The 12,546-nt window shown below is 37.0% G+C and overlaps 1 protein-coding gene across 1 annotated transcript in view; it reads right to left on the bottom strand.

The window, feature by feature from the left end:
* LOC122809114 (vasopressin V2 receptor-like) overlaps positions 1–8,690 on the bottom strand; it is a 133,364-nt gene extending 124,674 nt beyond the window's left edge. The window contains exon 1 of the mRNA XM_044080363.1: positions 8,547–8,690. The gene's annotated coding sequence lies outside the window, so the exon portion shown is untranslated. The remainder of the gene's footprint in view (positions 1–8,546) is intronic.
* Positions 8,691–12,546: the final 3,856 nt, after the last annotated feature.

Raw genomic sequence — 12,546 nt, 5'->3', positions numbered from 1 at the left:
GGGGGCCTAGGATGGAGCCTTGTGGGACACCGATGGTGACAGGGAGCTGAGAGGATAGATGGCTATCCCAGAGGACTGCTTGTTTTCTATCTTTCAAGTAAGAGTCAAACCACTGTAGTGCTAATGAATCAAGTGAGAGGGATTTTAAAGTATCTAGGAGAAGTTGATGGTTAACCATGTCGAAAGCTTTAGAGAGGTCAAGGAAAAGTGCAGATGAGTAAAGGTTGTTATTGCGTTTTTTGTTAATCACGTCTGTGAAGGAGAGAAGGGCAGTGGAAGTACTGTGGTGGGGCCTAAAGCCATGTTGTGAGTCTACAAGTAGGTTATTTTGTAAGAGATGATATAAGAATTGATGGTGAATGCACTGTTCCATAATTTTAGCTAGTGGAGACAGAAGGGCTATTGGGCGGAAATTAGAAAGTTCGTTGGAGTTACCTCCTTTGTGGAGGGGAATGATATGGGAGATTTTCCAGCAGGAAGGGATAGTGGATTCAGTTATAGTTCTGTTAATTAATATGGAGACTGGGTACGCTAGTTCATGTGCAGCTAGTTGCAGATATTCAGCTGGTAGTTTGTCGGCTGAGGGGGTGCAAGGTTTAAGTTTAGAGAGTAACTTACGTATGTAGGTAGTGGAGACTGTATTAAATTTTAGTGTAGAGGTGCTGTTTAGAGGAGGGGTTATTTGAAGGGAGAGGGGGGGAGTCATGGTGTTTGCTAGAGAGGTGACTGTTTCAGAGAAGAAGTTGTTGAAAGTATTGGCTATTATATTGGGTTGGGTCTGAGCTAGGCTAGCTGGTGTAGGTGTTTTGGTGTTCCCTGGATGGAGCAGTTTATTGATTCCTGACCAGAAGTGTTTGGGGGTTTGATTTCTGTGTTGTTGATACTGAAGGTAGTAATTCTTTTTATCCAGGAGGGTGAGTTTCTTAGTTGTATTTCTTAGGTGTTTGTAATTTTGATGGTCAGATGGGTTTTTAGTGGATCTCCATTTTGTCCATAACTTATTTCTAGCTTGCATTGTTTGTTTGGTTTTTTTGGAAAGCCAGGGGGCTGCTTTAGAGCCTATTCTAATTAATCGGGATGGTGCATGATGTTGGAGAATTTTTAGGAAGGTGTTGTTGAAATAGGTAACTGCTTCATCAATTGGGAGGTGTTTTAGAGCCGACCAGTTATAATTCACACCTATTAGGTAGCATGTTAGCCTACTGCTAGCATTGCTAGTTTACGGTCTAATTGCACATTTTGGTCACTGCTTGAGTTTACATTTCCCCCTTGTTTTCATGGGTTCTCTATGGGTTGTCCAGTTTCTTTCCGTATTCCAGTAACACAGTGATTGATTAGTAACACCAAATTGTGTAAAAATAACTGCTTATTGTATTCAGTCTTGCTGTTGTAGTTAATATCATGAAGGAAAAGGCCCAGCTAACCACCCTACTTACCTATTTAACAAACGAAAAATGAGTAGATAGATAGATAGATAGATAGATAGATAGATAGATAGATGGATAGATAGATAGATAGATAGATAGATAGATAGATAGATGGATAGATAGATGGATAGATAGATAGATAGATAGATAGATAGATAGATAGATAGATAGATAGATAGATAGATAGATAGATGGATAGATAGATCGATAGATAGATAGATAGATAGATAGATAGATAGATAGATAGATAGATAGATAGATAGATAGATAGATAGATAGATAGATGGATGGATGGATAGATAGATAGATAGATAGATAGATAGATAGATAGATAGATAGATAGATAGATAGATAGATAGATGGATGGATAGATAGATAGATAGATAGATAGATAGATAGATAGATAGATAGATAGATAGATAGATAGATAGATGGATAGATAGATAGATAGATAGATAGATAGATAGATAGATAGATAGATAGATAGATAGATAGATAATTTTAAAAACAGTACACAGTTACAGAAGTTTTCTCCATGGCTTCCAGTTTCCTTCCAGGAGCTCTAGTATTCAACATGTCCTCCATTAGATACTATCTCCTTGACCCCAGATCCTCAAATGTACATACCTGTGCTTGCTGTACTATGCTTTATTAAGAGATCCTAATACAGGTCAGCACTTTTACACTCTTGCAAGATGCTTAAGTTTTATTCTCTAAAGCCCCTGAGTTGTCTGACTAGAAAGTTAGAATATTTAAGTAAGAGACAAAAATAGATTGTGCAATTAGATTGTTTTACACTAACTTTTCATGGGATATCTTTTCCACCTGCTTTCTAGAAATTTCTAATACATGTTATAATGCCAGCTGTCCCTATACATATATATATATATATATATATATATATATATATATATATATATATATATATATATACACACATATGCACGTATGTGTGTATAGCTGTATACCTATCCATATAGCCAACTATATATACACACACACACAAACACACATATATATATATATATATATATCAAATATATATATAACATATATATGTATATATATATATATATATATATATATATATATATATATATATATATATATATATATACACACATATACATACAGCAAAGTATGGTTGAAAATGCAGACACATCAAAATATACACTGTCAAAATGCGCACTAAACATAATGTAGACACATCAAAATGCTGACACTCAAAATACTGACAAAAACACTCAAACTGTGAGGGAACAAAACATTAAAAAAAAACACTCCACGTATGTAATTACTTTACACTAAAAATACAACAAAATAAAACTAACAACTCCCAACGATAGGAGTACTAAGGTTTGTTTGAATAGGGTTACAGAAAGGGCTTTTCTAAGGTAAGGTACAAAGTTGGGGAAAGGAGTAGCATACCCCCTTAAGATGAATGTCCCCTACACCACCTTACTGATGCATGCTTGCAATGTGCCTTACCTTAGAGAAACCCTTTCCCTACCACTACCACTACACAAGACAGGCACAGACACATGAACACACCTCAAAAAAACACACACAGCTCAAACCTCTTCCATTTAACTAACTCTTACTCTATCCCTAACCCAACAAAACACACACACAAATACCTTCTCACCCCCTTACAACAACTCACTAACTGTTTATTTTCAGGATTTCCTATATTATGAACTGACTTCATTCTGATACTGCAGTTTACATTTGTGACATTTTAACCTGTAAACATTTTTAGCTATGCGTGTGTGTGTGTGTGTGTGTGTGTGTGTGTGTGTGTGTGTGTGTGTGTGTGTGTGTGTGTGTGTGTGTGTGTGTGTGTGTGTGTGTGTGTGTGTGTGTGTGTGTGTGTGTGTGTGTGTGTGTGTGTGTAAGTGTAAAATCCCTCTCGGGTGCACCAAATGAGGCAGGCAATGAAACAATTCAGCTGCTCAGCAAAATACTTTAATATTAAGTGCTTTTTGTCTCTTAAAATAAGAAACTTTTTCAGCATAACAAACATTACACAAACAACTTTTAAATACTCCTCCAAAACTGAATTTCACCAATCACATTGAATGTCATACAAACACAAAATATATTTTTTAAAAGTATTAAAGTATTTTGCTGAACAGCTGAATTGTTTCATTGTCTGTCTCATTTGGTACACCACAGAGGGATTTTACAGTTTTTGATTTTGTTGGTTTTCTCTTGGTACCATTAGTTTGTGTTTTGTGTTTGTGTGTGTGTTTGCTGGTCAGGGTTAGATTAAGGGCTATATTAGGGGATAGATGTAGTGTTGTGTAACTTTAAATAGTGTGTGTGTGTGTGTGTGTGTGTGTGTGTGTGTGTGTGTGTGTGTGTGTGTGTGTGTGTGTGTGTGTGTGTGTGTGCTTGTGTATATCTGTGTTTATATGATTGCATGACATAACACAGAAGTGCACAAACATTGATGCACAAAACCTGACTTAAAAACAAACTAACCAAAAAAAAAAAAAAGAAAGAAAAGTGAACACCTAATCAAAGGAAACAAATTATCTCATTTTCCAATCGCTTTACGCTACCAATCACTCCAGATCAAATCTTTGTGAATAGTGATACAATTAAAGAGATTTTTATAAATTAATGTGTGGTGTGCAGACAACACTACAACACATGATATGATGCTCACATTGTGGGAAGGGAGATCTACATTTGCTTGTAGCTCTGCATTAAATGTACTGCAAGAATGAAGCTCTCCAGTGGCATACACTCTCTAACCTTTTTACAAGCAGAGAGAGAAAATTCTTATAGTGCATGGGTTTAGCATGGCAAAAAGACAGAGAAAGGAGAAAGTCCAGTTGCTCACTAAATTGACAGGGAGCTAAGAAGCTGAATGATAGTTGTGCAATAATGTTCCCTTTCTGCTTAAATTGTGAGTCTTATGGTCTACAAGACTGGTAATGGAAAAATAGGCAGTCAGTGGGATGCTATATTCTATGCTAGTATGACAATACTGTTGGAAACAGCAGCTTTTGTTTTACAACAAAATAGCAACGACATTTTCCAATACAATCAGGTGTTTGCTGATTTTCTTGAAAAAGATATTAAAGTAATAACTACAGGAAAGGGTGAATTCTATCTTAACAGAGATGAGCTCAAATGAAAGAACATTTTCCAAGTATACCACTGTCTGAGTACTGTTATCTCCGTGACTATGGCATGCACATAGCCTTTTTTTTTTGGGGGGGGGGATTAGTTTTGTTTGCTGGTTGCTCAGTTTCTGTCACAGTAATCTCCCTTAAAAAATACACAGATAATATCTATGCCACCTGGTCATATGACAAAATAGTAGAGTGTTTGATGCTACTGCCATTAAGTTCTGGACATTAACCAAGTCTGGCATCAGAGGATTGGTTTGGGAACGGGAAAATGAACTGCTCACTGTTCAGTTCTCTCATTCTGAATTGAAAGATAATTATATCCATGATTTTGACCCTAGTGCTGATTTATTACATAGCAGTCTGAGCAGTACATAGGGTCTGTTAGGCCAAACAATCTTTTTCACTTGCATGGCTAGTGAAAATTGTATATGCACAGTCATTAAGAAACAGTGCATGAAGGACCTGGCTGGATAGATGACAAAATGTCTGTCATTGTGATAAGTTATTAACAACCATTCCTATTATTTGCTTTACCAAGGCCAGTAGGGACCAGGCCTCAATTGGTGGAAGGAAAGTGATGACAGGAGTATACATAGGTGAGTTGGAGAGAATAAAAATTGGCAGAAGGGCAGGGCCTTGAAGAGGGGGTGAATCATGTAAAAATAAAAGAAAAACAATTGCATATTCTAGATATCAAAACAATTATAATAGGTCCTTGTCTTTAAAGATATTGTGCTTCCTAAGGTAAAAAAGTTATGGTTTGTAAACAGCTCTTTGTTCAGTGTAAAACAGTAACAGACAGTATGATTAATAACTGACATTTAATGGAACAAATTTTCTCTTCTTTCATTTCTAAGGAGAGACATTTTAGTTTGCTTCCCTCTTTTCATAAGCAGTCCAAGAGTGGTAGTTTGATTAAACATATCATTACTGTAAAGTGGAGACTGCGGGATTAAAACCAAGGACTACAGAATGGAACTTGATATCGGATCAAAAACCTGACCTTTTGTACTGTACTGCTAAAAAGTTGAAACACTAGGCACATGCATACTGTTACTGTAAAACTATTTGTTCATCTTTAACCTAAATAAGCATACAGTGCCCTCACCATTTAAGAAACCTTTTTCTACTATTTCTTCTGTGTGGACTGCAATATTGGAGGATTAGCACTCATTTTAAACTTACACTATTGCTGCTAACTTGTAATTCTGTATCATTATGCTGTTTATATTATCTTGGATTGTCATGCCATCTGCTGAAACCAGGTTAGCACCTGAACTTGTTACTGGCCATTATACATCCAGTCACTTTCTAGTTGTATAATAAAACCATTTTTCTTTTAGCTTTTGCTAATTGGCTTTTATCACAGGAGCATTATTGTCAGTCATGTAGCTTGTAATGGAGTCACCAAATATCCTGCCTGGAAGATCAATTGCTTAGGCTGTTGGCATACTAACATACTGCAACTTTTTTCTTTGTTATTATTACAGGCAATGTTCTTTGCTTTTAAATTTCAGGAGTTAGAGAACAGTGGAAAGGTGAGCTTTGTTTTTTATTTTACACCTTTCTCTTTATTTTGATTTTGTGCAGTCTCAGAGATACAAAACACAGGAATCTGGGGCATGTGAGAAGACCCCCCCATATCTGGGGTGGAGAGTGACACCTATAAAAACAATTGTTATAAACTGTATGGGAAAGCAACATTTTAGGTGTGCAATGAAATTTATTGTTGGATGTTTTAGGTACGTCCCAACTAAGCCAGTTGCATTTAGTCATAGTAAATCTCTGCAACACAAGTGAAAAAATACAGATATAGCTAATACAGACATATTTTTTCACTGTAGGGGCGGCCATGGTGGTGCAGTGGTTAGCGTTGCCACCTCACAGCAAGAGGTTCGCTGGTTTGATTCTCGGCTGGCGTGCCTTCTGTGCAGAGTCTGCATATGTCCTCCCTGTGGTTGCATGGGTTTCCTCCCACATCCCGAAGACATGCTGTAGGTGGATTGGACACTCTAAAATTGGGCCTAGGTGTGAGTGTGTGCATGTGTGTGCCTTCTGTGGAAGGTTGGGTGCCGGGCTGGCAACTTGACACTGTAAAAAAACTCCACTGCCAATCATGAGCGGACAGGTGATCCGCTGTGGCAACCCCTAACTGGGAAAAGCTGAAAGAAGAAGATGCTTCTTAGTATAATACTGCAATATTCTTTTCAACTGGGAAATGCCTAAAAGACAAACAAACAAACTACAATATTCTCTTCCTTTTAAAGGTAATAGCCCTTCCTCATTTCACCTCAACATTTTATTTTATTTATTTATTTTCTGTAATTTGTAATGATGCCTAATGGTCTACTGTAGTATATAAATTTAATCCAGCTTTAAATGCAAAATGAGAATTTGAAGTCTTTCTTCATTCTGTGGCATAGGTTTCTCATGATGCACATTCTAGAATAATTGGGTTGTCAAAATTTTAAGTTAAAAAATATACACACACATAATGAGCACAATTACAGAGTCACAGAATTGAGGGAAGAGGTTATGCCAAAAGACTGTTACGTTTACCTTCACATCCATGCATGTATTGTTAGTTCCCATGATCGCTTGGGCATGTAAGCTTGTGACCTTTGGCATAGAGCAAGTCATAATTTTACAGCATGGCAAAACAGATAGTAGCAACTTCAGTTATAAATAAGATAGAATTACACTAGATCGATGTAACAGAGGGAACCTTCACAGATAATTTGAAATCTACTCAGACGTGCAGAAAATAAGCCTAAAAGACTTGGCATTTCAAATATTACAAAGTACTTTTAATATCGCAGACAGGAAATATTTTAAAACTTTGAATTCTATTAGAGAACATGTGTTTTCCTAACATCTAACTTGTTATAAAAGACTGTAATAAATGCACTGACAAGAAGTAAATAATCTGATCAAATTCTCCTCTTCACTGCAGCCCTTATGTTATTCATGTCGAGTTTACCAGTTTCAGAAATGGAATGTTATACAGATCTGATAGAGATGAAGGAAAATAATGAAGCACCAGAAATTTTATAAAATTAAAATAAAGAAGGCACTGATTTTTGGAAACTACCACCACAGTTATATACAGACCTTAGCATTAAAATGTATATGATGATTACATTTAGCATGGCTGTTTACTCTGTTGTGGTTATCACTAATCCTAGGACTGAAACCAAGAACTTTGCACCTCATGTGAAAACAGTATTGCCCAAGGCAAGGCTGATCACTTTTATTCTCATGCTTTTTTCTGTTTTGCTCTAATTTATCTGACTAGATTATCCTATAACAGAAACATAATTTCATCCAGGTCTTCCTTCAAAAGATTTGATGAGATGGGCTAGGCAGTCTTCAATAATATGGCTTGTTTATGGTACCGCAAACATTGTGGAGTTCAGTTCAGACTATAACCATGATTTTTCTATCTCTCAATACTGATTTTATAATCATATACCACCATATCTCTGAACTGTTAGCCAACAGTATTATGGCAAGTGACACCATGCATTTCTCTGCAGGTTATATGCTGTTTACATCAGTTTCATATGCTGTCTGAAGAAGTTAAATCTGAATCTGGTTTTCATTGCTGAATGCTGGGCATGTGAAGATTTACTGATCGATTCTGGCTTCTCACTAACAATGCTGGCAGAAAGTGTTCCCTTCTCATAATCCAAACACACGGAACATATTTTCTACATATAAATTAAAATCCAGAGTTTTTTGTTTTAATCCCCAAATCTCAAATATTTCATACTTATGCATTAATGATATATTGCCTGACAGCTGTTAATGTTTTCTTCTGCATCTCAGTTTGAAAGGCATGGCTTAACATGCTTCTTTCATATGAGTGCATTCTGCTTTTTTCCCCACCTATAACATAGACCAAATCAGTCTAACTTTTTGAAAAAGTATATCTATATATTTTCTATTAGAAGAGAGGCAGAGAGACAATACTTACATTAGTTATTTTCCCAAGAGATTGCGTTTTCTGGGCAGTCTCAGTTGCCTATGAAAAGAAAAAGGCGACATCATTGAGAGTTCTGTCAGTCAGACCACAGCAGTACAGTGCCTTGATCCATGCTGCTAAGAAGGGAGGAAACTCCTAAACTGTGTAATGCTAGGAACTGGACATTAAACTTTGACTAGCATCCAGCTTTGCTTCACAGAAAGGAGGAGGAGGGGGAGGGGAAAGGCAGAGACAGGGAGGGGAGGGGAAGAATGTTGGTGAGACAGAGAGGGAGAGACACCTAATACAGGGATCGTTATACACAAGAGCACAGTAAGCCTGAGCATAATGTCCTAGTACAAAGGGAGTGGGGGGAGTTGCAAATATTGGCTAGCAGCATCTGTCAATTGCTCAGTATGTGCAGAAATACCAGAGCTTAGGTTATCTGCCATCAGTTATCCCAAACAATAGTTTGAGTATGTTGTGTGAGGTGTGTATATGTCTTAGTAGGGGGAAGGGACTTGTATGAAAAAACAGGCTCTATGAGGACAGCTGTCACTCATACTAAACAGCTGCACTTGGCATAAATTATTCTAGCCAGACAGACAGAAGAAAACAAATGCACACATCTGCTATAGTCTGGCCTTTTCTAGAAGTCTTATTACCTAGCGTGGCCCTTTACTGAAGTACTAGATGAGATGTTTCCAGGGAAAGTGCAGTGTCATGTCACCAGGGATGAGCAGCTACGTGTCACCTGGGAAGCTGCAAGGCTATGCTATGATGGAAGCTGCAGTGCTGTGTCACCACAGAAGGTCTTACCAGAGAATGGTCAGAGATGGGTCAGCAGCAAAGGTGCAGAATTATGCCTGTTGAAATGAATGAGGCTCGATTTTTAGCAATGAGTGCATGCTAAAAACACGATTATTTCCGCACCAGTAAATGCTAGTGTTGGTCTTCAAAGCATTTGATATTTGTGGTTTATAAGAGACTACTCTCCACCTCTATGACAATCATCCTTTTTAAAGTGTTTTAAGATGTTAAAAGTGTTCGTCTGTCCTTTAGTATGAGGTATGGTGCCAGTATGTTTTTAAGTACCAGGAATACTAATTCTCCACTGGGTATCATATAAGCAGCCAGGATGTAAAGAAAACCATAGCACAGATGGCTCTGTACTTCCTAGAGTAGGACTTTTAAGCCTTTAAGTTCTGCTACTGTACAGTTAAGAACATAGTGAACATAGTCTTAGAAATTCAGCAATGGGTAAAAAAAAAGGGGGCAGATACCAAAGAGGGAAATTTCACTAAAAGAGGGCACTTGTGCACATTCATGAATGCAAACAGTCAAAATAAAAAGAAAAAAAATGACCGATACAAAGGGGTGGGCTGGCAACATATACATTCTGTGTCAAAATATTGGAACCTATATCTTTTAAAAGGATACACAATCAATAATCATGATTGATTTAATCAACACACAGTTACGCAATTATGCAAAACGAAAAGGCTGAAATCTACAAGATGTTACAAATCACAAAACTGAGGCACTACAAAGGACATAAAAAAAAAACATGTGTGTGTGTGTGTGTGTGGGGGGGGGGTCAGTGGGGTAATCTCCACAGTTGCTCAACTTTGAAAAAAAAGGAAATTAAATAAAATAAAAACAACCATCTCAATTTTCTCCAAGGTCTGCAAACCACAATCATGTATACAGTCTGTGATCTAGTCAGTACTATATTGTCAACAGGAATCAGATGATCTTCCTGCTTAGAGGTTTTTATACTCAACAGGACATGACAAATCGTAGGCTTCCTCTTTTAAAAACTAATAAATGGCCCACATCTTATATGCCACTCAGAAATGCAGTGTCTGTTTGATATGATTCATGTGAGTTTATTTGTTAATGTGTGCATATGTGTATGTGCTCATTGTTAAATGAATAACTCTACGCATGTTTGTGGATATTCTTTCAGTCATGACCAAAGTCACAAGGCAGGCCCTGTATGACAATCTGTATTAACGAACTTGCATAGGCAGACTATTTCTGATAGTTTAACTGGAGAAGCTCCTGGACAGCCTGCAAATTTCGCATACTACAGTGACTTGTCAGAATCGAACCACTGATGCTGGTAGCAGCAGATAACAAGACTAACCACAATGTCCTCCCACATTTTGTAACATCATTCCCACTAACTTAAAGGTCACAGCTTCATTTGTGTTACCTCTAAAGGAACTTCTCATTGCCTGTTTACTGCACCACATATGTCAACCCTCACACTAGCTATTCCTTATGCTTTATACAGCATGAGCAACTGATGTAGGTGGACTGTTTCAAAGAGAGCACTGCTTTCTAACTTAATTCATGCATTTATATTTATTGTTCAGGTAGGTAGGTCAACCCTCAGTGGTCATTTTCAATTCCATCCCACTTATAGTGAAAACTATGTTTGTACATTTGATTGATACTACATAAAATCACATTTATTGAGAACAACACATTCACATTTACTGATATATCTGTAAAAATTATCACATGTGCAGGGCCACGTAAAATTAGATCAATTGACAACACACAGGGTTATGATCATATCTCAGAGTGTAACCACATTATTATATGCTTGAGACATGGATGTCAAGAAATTCACCTCAAGAACAAAGCTTGAGAGGTGAAACCTGTCATCCATGTCGAGAATACATAATAAATGGTTATGATTGGTGAGACCTAAATGTCTGTGGTGCATGGAGTTTTATCTATAATTATAAAAAAACACAAAGTATTTAACAGGCATTTAGTGAGAGTTGTCATATAGACAGCAAGTAAATATTTTTAGAGAAAAAAGTTAGGGACAGTTTTTAAATTCTGTTGTTAGTTCACTAAATTATTTACAGTCTGATGTTGTCAACTTTGGCTACAAGAACGAATATATTAACCAAGTAGTTCAGGGACAGTCAACCGTGAAGTAATGTCCCTTCGGTGAGACTGGATTGTAACAGCACTTAGGGTATGTGTAACAAATGTTACACACCTCTGGAAGTATTGTTACACTCAGGTCTTGTACTACAGAAGCACATAACACATTTTTCTTTTTTGAATTTTGGAGCATAATCACAGAGTTCCATGCACTACAATACTGTTACATTTAACCACAAACATATTATAGCACATTCTTTGCATAATTTTGTTCTAAATATGAGTCATACAGCACATGCTTATGTGGGGTGTCACTGATATATTCAGCTGGATTGAACTTTGTGTGAAAGTATCTGGAACAGTAGTACAGCCTTTAGAAGATTATTTATAATTTATTATTTATTTACATATGTTTACAAGGAAATTCCGACTGGACGCAGGTCCTTTTTCAGCGGATGCCCGGGGAGAAAAGCTCCACATTATATACATGATAGAGATACAAAGTTGCAGCAATAGTAAACAACATTACAAGTTGTTGGCTTTAATACAATAACAAGATATTGATTATCAACAGTATATACGGAAAATGTTGCAAGTTAAGATAGTTTCTTGTCATTTATAATATTAGTAACTAAGTTGTCAGACAAGATGTTAAAGTAGGTAAAGACAACTAGCTATTTCTGACTGTGGTTAGTAGTGGCGGTAGTATAGTTGGGTTAAGAGTCTAGGTGGTGGGGGGGGTAAGGGTGAGGGTGTTAGTCTGGATTAGAACAAGGACAAAGCCAGTGCAAATTTAAGTGGAATTTGAGTGCAGTCTTGAAAAGTCTGCTGGAAGGTAGAGTAGTTATAGAGGGTGGACGATTGTTCCAAAGTTTAGATATGGTACATGAAAATATGGCTTCTCCTGCTGAGATTTTGGGTTTGATAACAGTGAGTTGATTTTTGTTGCTTGATCTTAGGGGCCTAGTGAAGTAATAGGGTTGGAGAAGGATTTGAAGGGAAGATGATTGAGATATTGAGATTTCAGCTGTAGCAGTCACCTGTGACAGATCTAACAACTAAGCTCTTCTTTCTTAGATGAAGATCTACAGTGATTACCGTATTA

Source organism: Protopterus annectens, chromosome 8.part0, assembly GCF_019279795.1.
Source record: "Protopterus annectens isolate FY-2018-M chromosome 8.part0, PAN1.0, whole genome shotgun sequence".
Lineage (NCBI taxonomy): Eukaryota > Metazoa > Chordata > Ceratodontiformes > Protopteridae > Protopterus > Protopterus annectens.
Note: the sequence above shows the minus strand (reverse complement) of the source record. Positions and strands in the feature narration are given on the sequence as shown.